This window comes from Rattus norvegicus, chromosome X (assembly GCF_036323735.1).
Source record: "Rattus norvegicus strain BN/NHsdMcwi chromosome X, GRCr8, whole genome shotgun sequence".
Taxonomy (NCBI): domain Eukaryota; kingdom Metazoa; phylum Chordata; class Mammalia; order Rodentia; family Muridae; genus Rattus; species Rattus norvegicus.
Window position 1 is genome coordinate 118,163,489 of NC_086039.1, and position 19,162 is coordinate 118,182,650.

The window sequence follows — 19,162 nt, forward strand, 5'->3', positions numbered from 1 at the left end:
TAGGACATCTCTTAATCTTTGTACCTTGACCAGTTGTGGGTCTCTGTATTATCACCATCTACTGCAAATGGAAACTTCTATGATGAATGTTAAGACATATGTTAAATCTCTGTCAGATGAAGCATTGGGCATACTTATCATTGTACTTTTGCTTTGATTTAAGAACTGTCTTTTTCTCTACAGAAAGAAGTTGCTTTAACACAGTAAATGAATATTTCTTGTCTTGATCTTATATTCGAGTCTTTTTTTCAAAAGATTAGAAGATTGCTTTAATTGTAGAATAGTATTTGGATAAAAGACTTTTTGATGTGTTTATTTTGGACTCCATTGGCTAACAGAACAAACCATCTTCTAGTGCACCTATACTGTTTAGCCTTCTCACAAGAGGGGTACTCTCATTTGTGGCCAATGACTAGGAGTTTCTCTCTGAACTGTCCCTTCAGGTGAGTAGGGAAACCCTTAATATTTTCCAAATAGTCTGCTCTACAATAGCCGCAAGCTAGAAAGTTAAACCTGGAGATGAGTTGGTTTCACTGTATCAACTGCCCTTAGAAATACGAAATCTTAACAATCAACTTCATTTTTTTTTCAAAATTTGTATTTGTTATTATTATAAAATATATAGACAAAGTTTGCATATTTGGAAAAAGATAGAAAGGTAGCAAAATGAAAAATTTTCTTATTAAGGAATATGTTCTTGGGTATGTTTCATAAAACGGTAAAATAGTTATTTGTAAAAGAAAAATAAATGGCTGTGGCATACAAGGATCAACCCAAAGGACGGAAAGGTATTATGCTTTGGAAACAAATAAGCTTTTGACTATATTTAAAATACAATCAGTCTATACCACAAGCTACCAAAAGTTCAGGTTTAAAAAAAAATTTTATGTCCCCGGCTCCGAAAAAAAATATTTTATGTTAGTTTCATGACTTCAAAAACAACATAAAGAATGGGAATGGTTTGACTAGGTGAAACTATTTTCTCAAAAAATTTTTGAGAAAAAAATGTAATTTATAAGACCCATAAATAAACAATTTTCTGCACCTATAAGTGGTACACATATCAATTTCTAAGGCTAGAAGTCTCTGTGGTCTTTTAACAAAAACTGTTAATAAGCTTTATTTTCCAGCAAATTATGATACTTTTTTTTTCAGTTTGATGGAGCAGAAATACAATTGTGATGAGGCTCATTCCACACTCCAAGGAGATAAGGAAGGCATAAAACTTTCTTTAACAAGCTTTTAACTTCTATTTTTTAGTTTCTTGTCAGACGTTGAGCTACCTTAGTGATTGTCAGCCTCAGAACATGCAAGTATGAAAATGTGGGAAGAGAAGATGTCTTTGAAATCCTTTAGTTATAATACATGGTACTTTGTGTGGCAGGCTATCAGTTCTATGTCCTTACTTAATTTACAGATATGAGTGTCATACCAGGGAAATTAATGAGTGAGCAAAAGTTATACCAGACCAGCAGAGGACAGTTTATAAGCCATGGTAAAGAATTTTCCATTCAAACCACTAAGGTCAGAACAGAATATTTTATGTTCCTGTCTCTTCTCCAGACATTTTTGAAATAGTTCTAATTTTTCTGCTTTTACAATCTCTCCTTCCAACACATTTCATTCTATAAACTACTTCCTGCTAGTGAGTCTTGGTCATTTTCATCCTCAAATATATTTATTTATGTTCTAATGATCTCAGGAATAAACACACTCTCTATAAACCCAAAACCCACTACAAAATGTAATTGTAGTAACTATGTCCTACTTCTATTTCCTTCATTCATGATATTCAACTCCATTGAAAAAGAATAAATCTCTTAAAATGGGCTCTGTGCTGTTTCCTATCTAACCTTTTACACAATAATCCAACATGCTCTTCATTTAACTCTGTACCGTTTGGATGTTTATTTTTATCTTGCTCATCAGGTCTAGTTCTTATGAAACCTTTGGCCTTCTCAGCAAAATTAACTCCTTCAAATCCCCATTATATTTTGTGTTTTATATTCTTTCTCATTTCACTTTATTTGTCATCCTCTGCTAGAGTTCATGAAACACAGTGCTGTTTCTATATTATTGCTTATATTAAGCAAATTTTTAGTCCCCTACGGTCAGTTCATGAGCCCATTTGCCTGGCCTTGAGAAGAGAACACGGTGGGATGATCAGCTGCTGCCTCATAATTCTTCCCCTGTCCTCCACATAGCATTTTCCAAACCTCATTCTTACTTGATCACTCAGTTATTTGAGATGTTAATTTGTTTTAATCTTAACTTGAGGAAGGAACATTGGCCTTTCCACCAAATTGACTCTAGAATGCAGAATTGATCTCTTACATCTCACAAGTTCCCTGAACAACTTTATGTAACACAGAGTGCATAACAAAAGAGACATTTTCTCAAAGAAAATGTGCAATGACTTACATACTATCCATCAACCTGTACATGATATTTGCCAAACAATTTAACAAGAATTATGGGCTTCTAATCCTTCAGGTTTTAAAATAGAATTCCAAGAAACAAGTGAGAGACACGGGTGAATTTTGTTAGGAAACCAGATCATATGATGCTCTGAAAATTATAACAGCTAAAATTATCACTCAGTAAATGCTTCTTAATTTAAAATAAAGTTGGTTTATCTCTCTATGGGATCTAGGCTGACTTGGACTCCATAGATTCACAGTTCTCCAAGTTAAAAAGCCAGCTTTTTCCTCAAAGAAAAAGCCATGACCATTAGTGCATATGAACTTCTTTCTAAATTATTTATGGTTCCCTGTAGAGAAAACATTTTGAGAACAGCATAAAGAGTATCATGTAGATATGGGCCAACAGGGATACTTTGGAAGTATTTTACTCCTGAGGCCTGAGATGAACCTTCCACATGAACTCATTCCCAATTTCCTTTTATTCATCTGGCCACAAATTCTCAACCACTTTCCTGCCAAGATTCTGACCCATTATATCTAAGATAGGATACAGTAAAATATATTTTAATAATATTTCATGATTCTGACATGTAGCCAAATTTGATAAGTATTAATGTAATAAAAAATTGTCCTTTGATGATCCTGCACACCTTACATTACACCACTATCAATATATTTATCTAGTAGTTATTTTTAATATAATATTAAAAGGAACATACACCAATCAGAGGCCACCTAGCCAATTAGAAATGATGTCTGTCCAATCTTAATCATCTCCAAAATTGGGAATGCATGGCTCAAATGGTGAAAATTGTAATAACAGCTCATTTCTTTTGAATGTCACATCTAAATTAATGTATTGAAATGCTAAACAATGCCATTCCATTGTTTAAAAAAAGACATTTCTAACAATAAAGTGTAATACCTAAACTGAAAACACTAGTTAACAATGGGATCCATCACTAAAAAATATTCAAACTGTATTTTAGAAGTGTCGGGAATATGACAGAAAGGATATTGGAAATAACTTAGATATGACCGTAGAAAGTTTCCATAGCCCCTTTCAATTGAAAAAAAAATAAGTAACATGATATATTTCATGTTTTCAGTTTTTCTTTGTGGAACAAAAAGAGGTAAATGACAGAGAAGCAGGACATTCTAATTCCTCATTGACTCTTCTCAGTCATCATCAGTTTGGATAGCTATAAATCCACACAAGTACCTTCATAGGAGCTAAAGATGCCAGGTAGGAAATCACGATGCCTAATCTTAAAATAAATATGAAAGAAAGGATTAAAATTAGTCAGGAACAACTTTGACCTAAGTAAGAGAGAGAGAGAGAGAGAGAGAGAGAGAGAGAGAGAGAGAGAGAGAGAGAGATTAAAGTAGTTAGGAATTTAGGCCCATGCTAAACCACACTAATTCTAAGCAGCACAAGTAAGACAAAATATCATCTATGGGAGAAAGAAGACAGGATTACTCTAGACCTTAGACTTAGATTTGGAGTATTCATGCTCCAGTGAAATCCATTACCTTTTAGAACTATATTGTCTCTTCCTTCAAATCAATATAAACAGATATAATCTCTAGTGCTGCATTAGCGTAGCAGATGAGAAATTTGCCTTTAATGGAATTGGAGATATGGAATTGAAGATATGGATCTGAAGATAAGGAATTAAAGAATGTATACACTGAGGGAATATATCAAGGATTTTGCCTGAAAAAGAAATCTGGCATTGGCAAATCACAGTTTATCCTTTCTATGCTAGTACCTCAAAACACAGCCTGCATTTCACATTGTGAGACCTGAAGGTGTTTGAAGATGGATTGATGTTCCAGCTAGTATTATATTTGACTGGTTACAAATGACTCAAGTCATAAGTATACTATAAACATCAAGAAGGCTAGAGCAACAAGTATCTTTGTCTTATACCTCTACTGTGCTAGTCTTGGCAACCTGTAGTATCTATGTATGGCCCAACATTGTTATATTGGTGACCATGTGACTGCATACCCCATCTCACCCTTAAACCTCAGCTTGTACATTATGAAGTCACTGTTTGCTTGGAAATGGAAGTAGGAATGGGGTACAATTCATTGCTTTAAAACATAGAGCCAAATATTTCACAGTGGGGTCATGTGCTTGCTAGTTTTGTGAATACTTGACAGAAGCTAGAGTAATTTTGGAAGACAAAATTTCAATTGAAAATATGCCCCACTGGATTTGCCTGTAGCCAAGCTGCCTGTGCTGCATTTTCATGCTTGATAGTTTATATAGGAGGGCCTAGAAATGTGTGTGTAGTACTATTCCTGGGTACTGTAAGAAAGCAGGCTAAGAAAACCATGAGGAGAAAGAGAGTAGACAGCACTCTTTCATGGCCTCTGTATCAGTTTTGCCCAAACATCCCATCATGATGTTACTGTGGTTAAGACACGTAAGCATAAAGAAACTATGTCCTTCCCTAGTTGTTTCTGGCTATAGTGTTTTCACACTATTTTAAAGCCTACTGCAGAGAGATCATGTGTAAGGAAAGAATCCAATCTTTGTTCACCCAATCAGTGCCCAAGACATAGTCTTAGACCCACCCTAATGCTAGGACAAGACACATGAACCCAATGGATGAACTTTTGCATCATCATTTTTTACTGGCTGTAATAGTGTTGGGCTAAAAGTAGAATAGAATAATAAGCTGGCTATACCAATGTTGATTTTTGTGTTACCACAGGACTCTGCTCGTCTCTTTGAGTAATGGGGCTCCACATACAGCTAGAATTGTGGGATCAGTAGTCATAAGACACTACATTACAGCCTTCTAGTCATTGTTAACTGGACAAAGGAGAGAGAAATGGTATACATTTTTGCACAAAAGCCTAGGACCCAATCCCTCCACGGAGTAACCTAGTGCAGGTGGAATCCTGTGGGAGTAATAGGAGACAAGTTTTCTTGATCTTCCCTAGTCTTAGGCAGAAGCTTGCAGAGATGGATTAACAATTTTAGATGTTTCCTTTAGACCATGCTAAACTACATCCTAACTTCAGACATAGGATAATCTACTGGTGAAGAAACGGCAGCATACCAACTGAAAACATGTATTAGAGTGTTATTCAATCCAAACATAGTTATCTATGATGATGGGCCTGTAGAGGATCAGTAAAAGTTTTAGAATGACAAAAATAAAACTAAATTTTGAAAGCTAGAATAAGTTGCCAGTCCTTCAACACAAAGACATCATCTGCCAGGAAACATCTGAAGTGGACATTTGTGGTTTCTTTACAGACTCAGTTGTGTCATGTAATGCTTTTCTGGAACCTGTCATATGAGCAGATGTTTTGCTGAAAAAAAAAGTGGGAGGATGGTTGGCTGAAAAGAAACACTTGGAGTTTCTCTGGAAGCAGGCTGGAAAAGGAACATGTGATGTTTTTCTAGAGTGGATGCTTCAGAGAACACAGGATGTTCAGAAAGTGTATGAAAATAACCTAACAGACCTTAGGCTATGCTGTGTGGTATTGGTATGCCTTACCATTCTTTGCTGGTCACCATTGGGCTTTAATGACTCTGGTCTTTACTGACAACACTGTATGGTATTGTTTTACCTTACCATTTTTTGCTGGTTATCATTTGTCACACTTCATATTGAGAACCCCACCAAAGAACTTCTGGTGATGTAATGATGGCTTCTTGCCTCTTCCACTGATGGTTTCTTCTGGATCTACCTGCCATTGCTGATCAGGAATGGTGTTTGCAAGTGGATTGAGCCACTGTTGCTGATTCACATAAACTGAGCTGACGATATCCTGACAGTGAAGATTGGATTCCCTCCAAAGAACTATTCCTAAGCAGGTCCATGTCCTATGTTCTATTATCCTTTTCTTTCTATTGCTTCTAGTGGGTGGTGGTCTATAAGGGAGGTAAAAGCATTTAAGAACCTGTATTAAAAGTAGGTTTTGAGGTCTGGAGAGATGGTTCCATGGTTAAGAGCACTCACTGTTCTTCTAGAGGTCCTGAGTTCAATTCTCAGCAACCACATGGTGGCTCACAACCATCTGTAATGGAATCTGATGCCCTCTTTTGGTGTGTCTGAAGACAACTACAGTGTACTTATATAAATAACAAATAAATAAATCTTTTATAAAAAGTAGGGGTTTTTAAAAAAAATAAGCCTACAAATATCAAGACATTTGGGGATTAATGGACAAAAGAAGGTACTGACAATAATTCATAAATAAGTTAATGTGTACAAATGTTTGAATGAAGAATATAAAAACATTTAGCTCCCTGGTTCACTATAGTGCTTTGTCTTCATAGATCAATAGGATAAGATATCAGCATAAAAGAAATAACAATAGAAAGATAAGTTAAATGATGCTAAATTCAGACAATATGATTTTATACTTAAAATAGTTGATAAAACCAGATGGTGGTAATGCACACACCTTTAATCCTATCACTCAGGAGGCAACAGCAAGTGGATCTCTGTTTGAGGCCAGCCTGGCCTAAAGAGCAAGTTCCAGGACAGCAAGAGCTACACAGAGAAGCCCTGTCTTGGGGGAAATAAAGAGAAAAAGAACAAAGAAAGAAAAAGAAAAAGATCAGACAGACGGTGAATGTTGATAAGGGTATATGGAAAAAAAATTCTTATTCACTTCTGCTGGGAGTATAACCAATATCAAAATCATTATGGAAATTTCTCAAAACATTTAAAAACAGACCTACCCTATGGTGCATATATACCAATCCAGGGTATTAATACAGATGTATTTTCCCATCTATGCTTATTTCTGTCCAGTTCATCAAGGTATGACAGCCTAGATGTCCATCAACAGGCAAATCACTAATGAAATGTACATGTACAAAACATGTCTAAACAGAATATTATGAAATACGCTTTTATTCCATAAATATGTGAGGTAGGCAAGACTCAGTTTCCTCTCTCATATACAGATCCTAGCCAGTAGTGTGTGTGTGTGTGTGTGTGTTTGTGTGTGTGTTTGTGTGTGTGTTTGTGTGTGTGTTTGTGTGTGTGTACACTATATAAATACCAAAATGAATAGAAAGGAGAGCAAGAAAGTGCACAATAAATTTATGCCGAGCAACACTGGGATAAACAATAGAATACATATGATATGAAAAGAGAGACTGCATCAAGATATTACAATAAGGATGGGAAGCAAGAATATAAAGATATGAAGGAGAGGAGAATATGCTGGAGCATACTTTGAAAATGCCACAATCTCTACTTCTTTATGTGCTAACTAGAAGATTTTTTTTTAAAAAAATCTAGAAAAGTAACTAAATTAAAAACCAGACAAATAATCTGTAGAGCCATTTTTCAATATAATTAGCCAATAGGTACATCATGAAAATGGTTCCTATCAGTAGAGCAGTGGTAGTGCATTCCTTTAATCCCAGCATTTGAAACAGAGGTAAGCAAATTTCTGAGTTTGAGGCCAGCCTATTCTACAGAGCAAGTCCAGAACAGCCAGAGCTATATAGAGAAACCAACCAACTAACCAACCAACCAACCAGAGGTTCCTATCACTAATTATCATGTAAGTGTAAATTAAAAGCACAGAAAGTTATTACATCATTCCAATTAACAAAAGAACAAAAGCAAACAAATAATAGTCAAGGTTTCGTGAAAAGGGAATCTTAGAATACTGTTGATAAGAATTAAAATTAGTATACTCATTATGGAAGACAGTATGAAAGATCTCCAAAACTAACAATGAATTAACCCCACTACCTGGAATATGAATACACACACACACACACATACACACACACACACACACACACACACACACACACATATATGTATATATATATATATCATGTTGAAGAAATATCTGAGAGCATATGTTCATTACAGTACTATTTAATTTATATTCATTGTACAATGAATCAAAATGCATAATTTCAAGAAATACTATTCAATCATAAAAAAATGAAACATTGCCGTGATAGCAACATGGATGGAAAATGGTAATCACTATGTTAATGTGAAGTGAAAAATAAGTCAGGAATACAATAAGTATTGACTTTGAGTATATATGGAATTTAAAGAAGTTGATTTCATGGAAGTTGAGAGTGGATTTATGGTTACCAGCAGTGGATGAGTGGAGGGCTGGGCAAAAGCTAATCAATGAATATTAAATTACAGTTGAAATGAGAAATTATGATGTGTTTTGCATAGTAAGATGATCATAGATAACAATAAAGTGGTTTATGCTTCACAAAGCTATAAGGTTTAAATTGATTTTATCATACAGAAATGATAAAAGTTTAAGGAGGCAAATACACTTAATTCGGATGATTCCAAAATGTATGCATGCATCAAAAATCACATAATAGGGTTGGGGATTTAGTTCAGTGGTAGAGCGCTTGACTAGCAAGTGCAAGGCCCTGGGTTCGATCCTCAGCTCTGCCAAAAAAAAAATCACATAATATCCCATAAATATATACAATTTTTAAAAAAATGTGTGGGGGAGACCAGAATGGAGTGGGGAAGGGACCATTAGTAGTCTAGCTTGATGGATCCCTCCTAGGTGTGAGGGCTGTGGGGTCCCTGAGAGTCTGTGTTGTTTGAGAGTCACAGTGAATAAAGTTTGGCTTAAAAATAGCTGTTATAAGTGCTTAGTAAACGCTCCAATGAAAAGCATGAATACAGCTGGATATGGGAGCATATGCCTTTAATCCCAGCATTGGGAGTGGGAGAGGGAGCCATGTGAACCTCTGTGAGTTCAAGGTCATTCTGTTCTATGAAGCAAATTGGAGGATAGTCATGGCTACATCATAAAGAGACCCTTTTCTATTTCAAATAAATAAATAAATAAATAAATAAATAAATAAATAAATAAATAAATGTGAAAACAAGAGATTTCAGATAGAAAAATAGATTATTTAGCAAAGAAATAGAATCACTAAAGAAGAATCAGCCTGAAATAAAACTCAAAATGAAAAATTCAAGAAGTCAAACAAAAAGTGCAGAGGAATGTCTCACCAACTTGTGAATGGAATGTCAGAGAAAATTCAGGTCTTGAAGACAAGCTTGAAGAAAATGTTAACAATTGACAAATAGGACCTCATAAAATTGAAAGCTTCTGTAAAGCAAAGGACATTCTCAATAGGACGAAAACAGCAACCCACATATTGGAAAAAGATGTTTACCAACCCTACATCCAATAGAGGGCTAATATCCAAAATATACAAAGAACTCAAGAAGATAAATTTCCAAGAGCCAAGTAACCCTATTAAAAAGTGGAGTGCAGAGCTAAATAGAAAATTCTCAACCAAGGAATGCCGAATGGCTGAGAAACACCTAAAGAAATGTTCAACATCCTTAGTCATCAGTAAAATGTAAATCAAAACGACCCTGAGATTCCACCTCACACCAGTCAGAATGGCTAAGATAAAAAAAAAAAATCCAGGTGATGACACATGCTGGCGTGGAAGTGGAGAAAGAGCAACACTCTTCCATTGAAAGCTGGGATTGTAAGCTGGTAAAACCACTCTGGAAATCAGTCTGGCAGTTTCTGAGAAAACTAGGCATAGTACTACTTAAAGACCCAGCTATACCACTCCTGGGCATATACCCAAAAGATGCTACAACATATAACAAAGACACATGCTCCCCTATGTTGATAGCAGCCTTATTTATAACAGCCAGAAGCTGGACAGAACCCAGATGCCCTTCAACAGAATAATAGATACAGAAAATATGATACATGTACACAAAGGAATACTATTCAGCTACTAAAAACAATGACTACACGAAATTTGCAGGCAAATTGATGGAACTAGAAAATATCATCCTGTGTGAGGTAACCCAGACACAAAAGAACACACATGGTATGTACTCACTAGTACAGAGCGCAGAAGGAAGAAAGATCAGGGTGTGGATGCTTCAGTCCTGCATTGGGGGGAGAACAGGATGATTATGGGAGGTGGAGGGAAAGGGGAACGGGGGAAGGAGAAAGGAAGGGGAGGAAATAAAGTCAGCATCAGGATCTGGACAAGGTGTGAGAGAGGTACAGAATATCAGGAAACTGAACAAAAATATGTAGCAGGGGGAATGAGGAACTGGGGATAATCACTGGAGGGTCCCAGATACCAGGGAAATGGGAGGAACCCAGGACCCAGCTGGGATGACTTTAGCCAAAATCACAGAGAAGGGGAAGAGAGATCATGTGGAGACCTCCTATGGGAATATCCACCCATCTCATGGTTTTTAACCCAGAAACATTCCTGTCCAAAGGAAGAACAGGGACAAAAAAATGGAACAGAGACTGAAGGAAGGACCAACCTGGGACTGTCTCACCCGAGGATCCATCATGTCTGTCAGACACCAAACCCAAAGCTGTTGCCATGGTAAAGAGGTTCTTACTGATAGGAATCTAGTGTGGCAGTTCCTGAGGAAATCTGACCAGCAATTGAGCAATGCAGATGTGGATGCTTGAAGCCAACCATCAGACTGAGCTAAGAGAACCTGTTTGGGGATCTGGTGGAAGGACTGGAAGAGCTGAGGGGGATTGCAACCCCATTGGAAGAACAACATAGGCCGGCCTGACCACCCAGTTCTCCCAGAGTCTAGACCACCAACCAAGGAGTATACCTGGAGAGATCCATGGCTCCAGATACATAGGTAGCATAGGATGCCTTTGCCTGACAACAATGGAGAGAAGGCCCTGGTCTGGAGAGGCTTGATGTCCCAGCATAGGGGGATGCTGGAGTGGTGGGGCAGCAGAGTGTTGGTGAGTGGGGAAGCACTCTCATACATGCAAAGGGGAATGGGGGGCTGGTGGAATGGTAACTTCCAAGTAGGATATCATGGGATGGGGTTGGTGAAGGTGATAACAGGGAAGTAGAATATCATTTGATATATAAATGAATGGAATGATTAGTAAAAAAAAATCGTTAAGTATCCTGGTGTAAAATATCCAGAAAATCTGAGACCCCAGAAAAAAACTAAAATTATGGATACTATAAGTTCAGAGGAAGAAGAGAAGACCCAGGTCAGAGCACAGAACTTTTTCTTTTAAAGAACACAAATCATTAAAACAACTTTCCCAAATCTAAAGAAAGAAATGTCTATCAAGATACAGGAGGCATTTAGATCACTAAATAGATTGGACTAGAAAAGAAACTACATGTCACATAAAATAACCAAAACACTAAGTATAGAACAGAGATAGGATATCAAAACCTGCAAGGGAAAGGATCAATTCACATATAAATTCTGACCCATTATAACAACACCTAACTTTTCAATGGAGAGTTTGAAAACCGGAAAAGCTTGGAAAGGTATTCTACAAGGTATAGAAATCTACATACGTCAACCCAGATTATTATACTCAGCAAAACTAGCAATTACTAGCAAACTAGAAAGAAAAACATTACATGATAAAAAAATTTAAGTAAATGAAACATAAATAAAAATAATAAAATGAAATAATTGTAAGTAATTTCTGTCCACCAATACAATTCTTAACTAAGAAATTTGAAGGAAAACCTTACAGAAGGCCACAAGGACACAAGAAATAGACAACACATGCTATCAAATAAAATTCCTAGGACTGAGAATGGATTACATTATTTGAATATTTGACTTGAGGTTAAATGGACATCCCCTAACATTATAGGCTATTGTCAATGCTATAGGTTACACTCCACAACCTGCCAATAACACTTAATTGTGAAAACACAACACACCTATATTATTGAAAAAGGAAAAATCAAGCTGGTGTTCAAGTCCAAGCTTTATCCCTATGCTAGGTGGTACCATTCAGGCTAAGGAAAGCAAACAAACCAACAAACAAGCATAATAATTCTCACCCAAAAAGAACCCTTCAAATTACAATAGTGACCTGCCAACAAGATATAAACTGACTTGTGCAATAGTGGCATAAAGTAGTTACATCAGTATTTTTTATTATTTTATGTTCTAAAAGAATTTATGTTCACCAAAGATTTGTGATGATATGTTAAATTACTTGCCTAGCATGCATTAAAGCACTGAATTTGATCCCTAGGACAAATAAAAAGATTAAAAAGATGTAAATAAAACACTTAATTTTTTTTGCTTGTGAGAAAATCCTTTAGTATATATTTTTAATTGTTAAATGTTCATTTGTATATTTAGTACGTATATGCATGTACCTGTCAGAGCTGGTATATCAAAATCTAGGGATAAACTGCAGAAATCAGTTTTGTTTTTATCTCATCTGTGTCCCAGAAATCCAACTTGAGTTTGACAGGCTGAGCTACCTTGCTCTTTTCTTATTAGTTCTTCATTAGTTATAACAATCTTATGTACCTTCTGATATTTTATACCCACTGCCACAATACTGTAACCATTCCAGATGAAGCTGACAGATACTTAGTTCTTAAAGTTCAAAAAAAAAGAGAAAGTTCCATTAAGTATAAAGTTATCTTGGATTAGCACCAGCTTCACAGTTTATTCAGTAACCTCTTTAAAAATCCTCTTAGTTTTCAAACTGAATGTTATACTTTGAAAGACAGAAAAAAGTTCACTGTAAATTCCCCAGTCTTATGACTTTCTATAGCTTTTAACATTTGTGATGAAGAAGCCAAGCTTCAAAATCTCACAAGCCAGGACAATAGGTCTGGGTCCCACCAATTCTTAACTTTTTATTCAAAAATACTTTAAAATATTTTGTTCATCTATAGAAGGATAATACTAGAGTCTACTAAAAGTCTGAAAGCAAATATTATGGAAAAGGTTCTGATAGAATGAGCATTCAGAAAAATAAGCATCACTCTTGTTTGCAATAGCTACAAATCCGGGAAAGCTATGGTTTAGCTGTTAATTCAGTGTTAATCCAAAAAGCTTTGAGTTTTTGTTACCCGTGCATCATCCAATTGGATTCTAGTAATTCCTGTAAGCCGATATAAACAAGTGGCATAAACCAGTATTATTGTGGTTTCTGATTTGGCCACATTCTGGTGTATTGTCTTGAGATATATTCCCAGTATTTAGAGGTTCATCAACAAAAATATATCATGCATTTTGAGGATATTCACCACTATTCCTTTTGGTACACTTCCTCTTCTTTTTCTGGTATATTCCCTTGTTCTTTCACATTACACACACATACACATACACACACACACATACAATGCACATGCACACACATACAACACACACGCACACACATACATACAATCATGTTTTGTTTCTATAAAATCTATGACCCACAAATAGTGGAAGACTCATGATATTTATCTGAAACTTGCTTATTTTCTTTTAATATGATGATATCCACTATCCATTCCCCAGCAAATGCCATGATTTCATTCCATATAGTTGAATAAAACTCCACTGGGGAGCTGGAGTGATGATTCAGTGGTAAGAGCTCTTCCACAGGCCTCTTTTGTTTAGTTTGACTTTCAGCAGCCACATGGCAGATCACAACTCTTTATACCTCCAGTTCCAGGGAATTTGACACTGTCTTCTGACCTCTGTGATTAGTGCACAAAAATGGCACACAGATATACAAGCAGAAAAGAATCCATATACATAATATAAAAATAAAGATTAAAAATAAAAAGAAAACCCTGATAGAGTAATTACCTAGCATGAGAGGCTGTGGAAACAATTACCCAAACAAAAGACCATGCATGTGTACCATGCATTTGTGTGTTCATGTGCTGGGTGTGTTGGGTTTTAATTCCATAGAAATCATAGCCAGTGTGCTACATAGGAAACATTTTATATCCTACACCAAGAAATAAAATACTTAAATCAAAAGCGGATAAAAAAAAAAAACCAAACTGGTAATAAGTAAGCTATCTGGAGGGTCATGGGTAGAATTTTATATGGATAGATGGGAAAGCTAAATGTTCTCTTAGCTATCCAGTGAAAGAACCAGAAGTAAGTATATTTATGTCTTCATTATACTCCTTGAATTCTTTGATGATGTTAATGATTGTTCTTTTAAATTCTATGTCCTGGGATTTATGTAAGAAATTCTCATTGGCAAACATTTCTACAGAGCTGGTAGGTTTGGGGGAAAGATATTGGTTTGAACTTTCATATTGTTGCTATTTTTGTGAAGAGATCTGGGCATGTGGACTCTGATGCTGACAGAGCAAGTTGAAGCAGAAGGGAAGATGTATGGGCAGATTGGGCCTAGTGGTGGAAAATAGTGTAAGTATTAACAGCTCTAAGGGGAAAGGTTTCTGCAATGGAAGAGCTGCAGCTCTGAGTGGGAAGGTTTCTTGAGGGAGGAGGTATTCAGGGTGGAGATTTTCAGGTTGAGGATTGGTAGGATTTCAAGTTCTGAGTTTAAAGGTGTAGGGTTGGTGGGATTTCGAGCACAAGGATTGGTGGGTTTTCAGGTTTAGGGACTGGCGGGGTTTGGTGAGTTTTCAAAGCAGGAAGTGTGCTCGAACATTTTTACCCTAAAGTACTTTAGTGGAATAAAGTCAGGTGAACAGAAAAGACTGGGATCCTATAGAAGATGAGTTTCCTGGTCCAAAACTGGAGTGTGGGAATAGAAATAGCAGGGTAAAAATGTTGGATGTGGTTTGGGAGGGGCCTGAGGGTTGGAGAGTAGATAAGGAGGGTCTCCTGACAGATTCTTAAAAAGATCTGTTGTAGCACCACGGGCAGGGGAGGCCAGACTAGGCAGGAGAGGCCAGACTAGGCTGGATCACTGGATGTAGGACCTGTGCTAGTTTGGGTAGGTTGGGGAGAAGGAAGTATGTGGTTGTTCAAGAAAACCCTTTATGAGGAGGTCAGGGAATACAGTGTATGGGGAGGTCAAGGAGTCAAGGGACTAGAACCTGGAGAAATAAATAGGAGTTCTGGGTTGGTGGAAGGATTATATTTGGAGCAGAAAGAATCTGTGGGTGATCACTAGAATGACTGTCCTCTCAGAAGTCTAAAAGTCAGCTTCTCCACAGGTGGGGGTGATAAGACTAGGTCAGGAAAATGAATTTGGTTCTCAATCTGGATTTGTTGGCTAGGGAAAGATATAGATGGGGAGGTCAGAGAAAACTCTGGTATAAACTTGGAATATGTAGCAGTGTAGCTGTAGATTGTAAGCAATATAGCTGTTCCACTCTTTGTTATTTGACTGACAGTGTACCCCACAGAGCATGCATCCTACAGAATGATGTCTGAGAAGTTAGAAGATTATACATATATACATACATGTATACATATATAGCCAGCCACACATATACAAGCAGACAAAACACCCATATAATTAAAATACAAATAAAACTTTAAAAATGTAAAGCACACAGGTAGAGTAACATATGTATATGTATGTATACATATATATAATGTATATATGGGTATTGTGTTATATATGTGTGTAATGTGTTTGCAGGTGATAAAAGTTCTGGGTATAGTTAGGATTTTAAAATATGTTAAAATTGTATAGACTGTGAGGCTGAGTTTACTCAGTGATTAAAAGCACTTGTTGCTCTTACAGAGAACCCAGGTTAAGTTCATAGTTCCCACAACTCTCAAAACATCATCACAGTCCTAGTTCTAGTGCATCTGACATGCTCTTTTGACCTAGGCATCATACATACGTGTAGTACACATCCACACATGTAGGTAAACATTCATGCACATAAAACAAAATGAATAAATCTAAAAGGAATTAATTAAAAACAGTTACAGAATGTTAAGAGAACAGAATTGTCAACACTCAGTCACAGTGCCTGTGCCAACCCTCTCAATGTACCATGAGGAAACCAAGTGCCACAAAGAGTGCCTTGTTCAGAGTTATAACTGAATCTATCACTACTTCAAAAGGCTGCATTACCTTTACTATCCAAATGAGAAAAATGGGCAAGAAAAAATTCTAAGCCTCATTTTCCTAGGAAGAATCAATACATAAAAAGTTGTATTCAAGAGTAAAAAAATATAATTAGTTTCACTTAAATCCGTTCTAAAAGTAGAACATGATTTGTGTGACATTTAAATATTGGATCAAACCTTTCAATACAGCCAACAATAAATTCACTTGCAATGTTTTAGCTAATAATTTTGTTCATTTTCATAATGAAGATAAATTACATGATTTGTAAATGAAAGGGGGACAGTCTTTGTAAGCTGTAAAATATACGAAATTAGGTTATTAAAATAATATCTTGGAAAATAAGGTTTGATTTGGTTTTATGTTGTTTTACATTTTTTTTCAGTTCATGCTGTGTTCTTATACTTTTGAAATGCTTTGTGTTAGATAATTACAATAGTTCACCAAAACTAGGCAATCTCTTTGTTATTCTAGAAAGTACTGCTATTTAGAATTCCATCTCATTGTTAATATGCTTACACCCTATTATACCTTTTCATTCTAGGTTTTTGTTTTTCTTTATTTGGTTCTGTTTGGAGACAGGGTCTCACTATATATTTCTGGCAGACCTGAAACTCACTACTTACTGACCTCAAATTCACAGGGTACCTGTCTTTGTTTCCTGAGTTCTGAGATTAAAGATACCATTAGACTTGGCCTTGACAGCTTCGTTTTTTTGTCACATGTATATAATAATATTGCTACCATACACTTTTGATATATTTCATGTTCTCCTCTCTACAAAATAGGAAGGGAGGTTTCTGCAAACCATCTAGATACCAGTGCATGTCTGGAAATCTTTAAGGCTTTCTATTCTCAATAAGATTTGCTAAGAGGAGCCATAGGCAGAGTCACTGGCTATGACTCATTATAATATCTAAGCCTAACAGACATAAGGAAATTCAGTAAAGGTAAATCCCAAGGGCTGATTTGCACCAATATACTTGTATGACTGCATCCAAGGTTCATACAAGGACAGACAGAGCAGGTATTGCTTTCCAGAATCAAAAAAGCAGTAGAATAAGTATCTGCCTTCCAGTCTGCCTTCACTATTTTACCACAATCCACATGTCCTTTAATTTTTTTAATTAATTAATTAATGTTACATCCCAATATCAGAGCCTCCTCTCCTCCCAGCCCCGCCCCCGCTCCCCGCTTACAGCAGGCGCCTACATTTCCCCCTTCCCTTCTCCCCTGCGAAGAGGTATCCCCCCCTGGGTATCACTCCCTTCCCATGTACACCCACACACATGGACCCCACAAATCAGTCACTGCAGGACTGAGGTCAGACAAGGCAGTCCAGTCGGAAAAGTGTACTCCATAGACAGGCAACAGCTTTTGGGATAGTCCCCACTGCAACTGTTGGGGGACCCACATGAAGAGCAAGCTGCACATCTACTACATATGTGCAAAGGGTGGAGGTAATAGGACCAGTCTATGCTCACCTTTTGGTTGGTGGTTAGTTTCTGCGAGCTCCCAAGAGTCCAGGTTAGTTGACCCTGTTGGTGTCACCTGTCCTTTTTTTACTCAATACCATCTCATCAAAATCCTGAGGCCAAAACAACAACAAGAACAGCAGCAGCAGCAGCAGCAGCAGCAACAACAACAACAACACCCTTCTTTTCTTCTTTGTTCATGCATGTTGTTTTGTAAAGCTCCTGGCTAACACAGCTCTCAGGAATAGAGAGGAATAGAGAGACTCCATAAAACATTTGATTAGATTTGCAAATGGATTATTGAGTGGCAATTGCATTATGAAAGCATTATGAAAGGATGAATGTCCTCCTTTTTTGTATTCTCATGGTCAAACTCTGAAAATAACCTTGAGTGTTCTGGATCAACTAAGGTGAGAACATTGTACTAGGAAGAACATTGTACTAGGAAGCAAATTTTTCAATATGGAATATTCCACATGATGGAAAAATACCCTAGTCAAATAAAAAGGAAGATGTTAGATGACAGTTAGACAGAGAAAGACTGATAAACAGAAATTAGAAGAGAAAGAGACTAGTTCTAGTGTAAATACCTAACTTATTGTATTCACTTAACAGTTCCAAACATCTGGTGGTCTTTTAAGTTTATCTGCAAATTCATCTTAGTGACATCTCCTTGAAGCATCAACTAGATATTCAAAAACCAAGACAAAAGTATGCTTTGTATATTTTCTCTGCTGTTACTGCCAATTGCTCTTCACTGCCCTCTACATTGGCTGAAGAGAAAGCAGTTGAAAGAAGGAGAGAGAGAGAGAGAGAGAGAGAGAGAGAGAGAGAGAGAGAGAGAGAATATTCATGAAGTTAATCACTTTTGACCTTTTACTTTATTTCTAGAAAACTGGAAGTACAGATTTTTTTTAATATCTTATCAGTTCATTTCTTAAGCCTTCTGTAGGCACACGGGCACCAATTTAACTATTTTTGCTCTGGTGCCCTTCTGGGAGCAGGCTTCAGAAGCCTTCCCATTTAAAGATTAAAATATCCAGCTACAGGTTAACCAATTCAAGAAGTTTTAGAAGCATCAATTTCCATATGGCAAATAATCTCATTACTTCGGGCATAGGAAGGAAAACCACAGGATAAAGCTGGACATATGAGAGTACATTGCATTACCATATCAAGACTAAGCTAGTGAATACCTGCATTTCTGCCTATACTGCTTCCCTGACCTATTTCTAAGTCTGTACCTTTTTTTCAGTCCATAAGCTGAATCTACATTGAAATGATTAGCATTTGCAGTGGACTCCTAGGACACTGAAAACAATCCAAGTTCCGGGGAGAAAGAAAAGAGCACACAAAGAAGATGGCATCAGGCCCTAGGGAACTTGCAATCTTGGCTATGAAAGACTGATTGACCGCCAAAAACATCGAAGTTCCTAGACACAAGGATTTAAATAAAACTAAGGATGCATC

The 19,162-nt window shown here is 36.7% G+C and overlaps 1 long non-coding RNA gene across 4 annotated transcripts in view; it reads right to left on the reverse strand.

Annotated features, from left to right (window-relative positions):
• The window catches only part of LOC134484126 (uncharacterized), a 124,258-nt gene extending 106,304 nt beyond the window's left edge, over positions 1 to 17,954 (reverse strand). For 3 of the 4 annotated variants that reach the window (XR_010061505.1, XR_010061504.1, XR_010061501.1), the window contains exon 1: positions 17,702 to 17,954. This is a non-coding gene — a long non-coding RNA (uncharacterized LOC134484126). The remainder of the gene's footprint in view (positions 1 to 17,701) is intronic. The other variant, XR_010061502.1, reaches the window with a different exon arrangement.
• Positions 17,955 to 19,162: the final 1,208 nt, after the last annotated feature.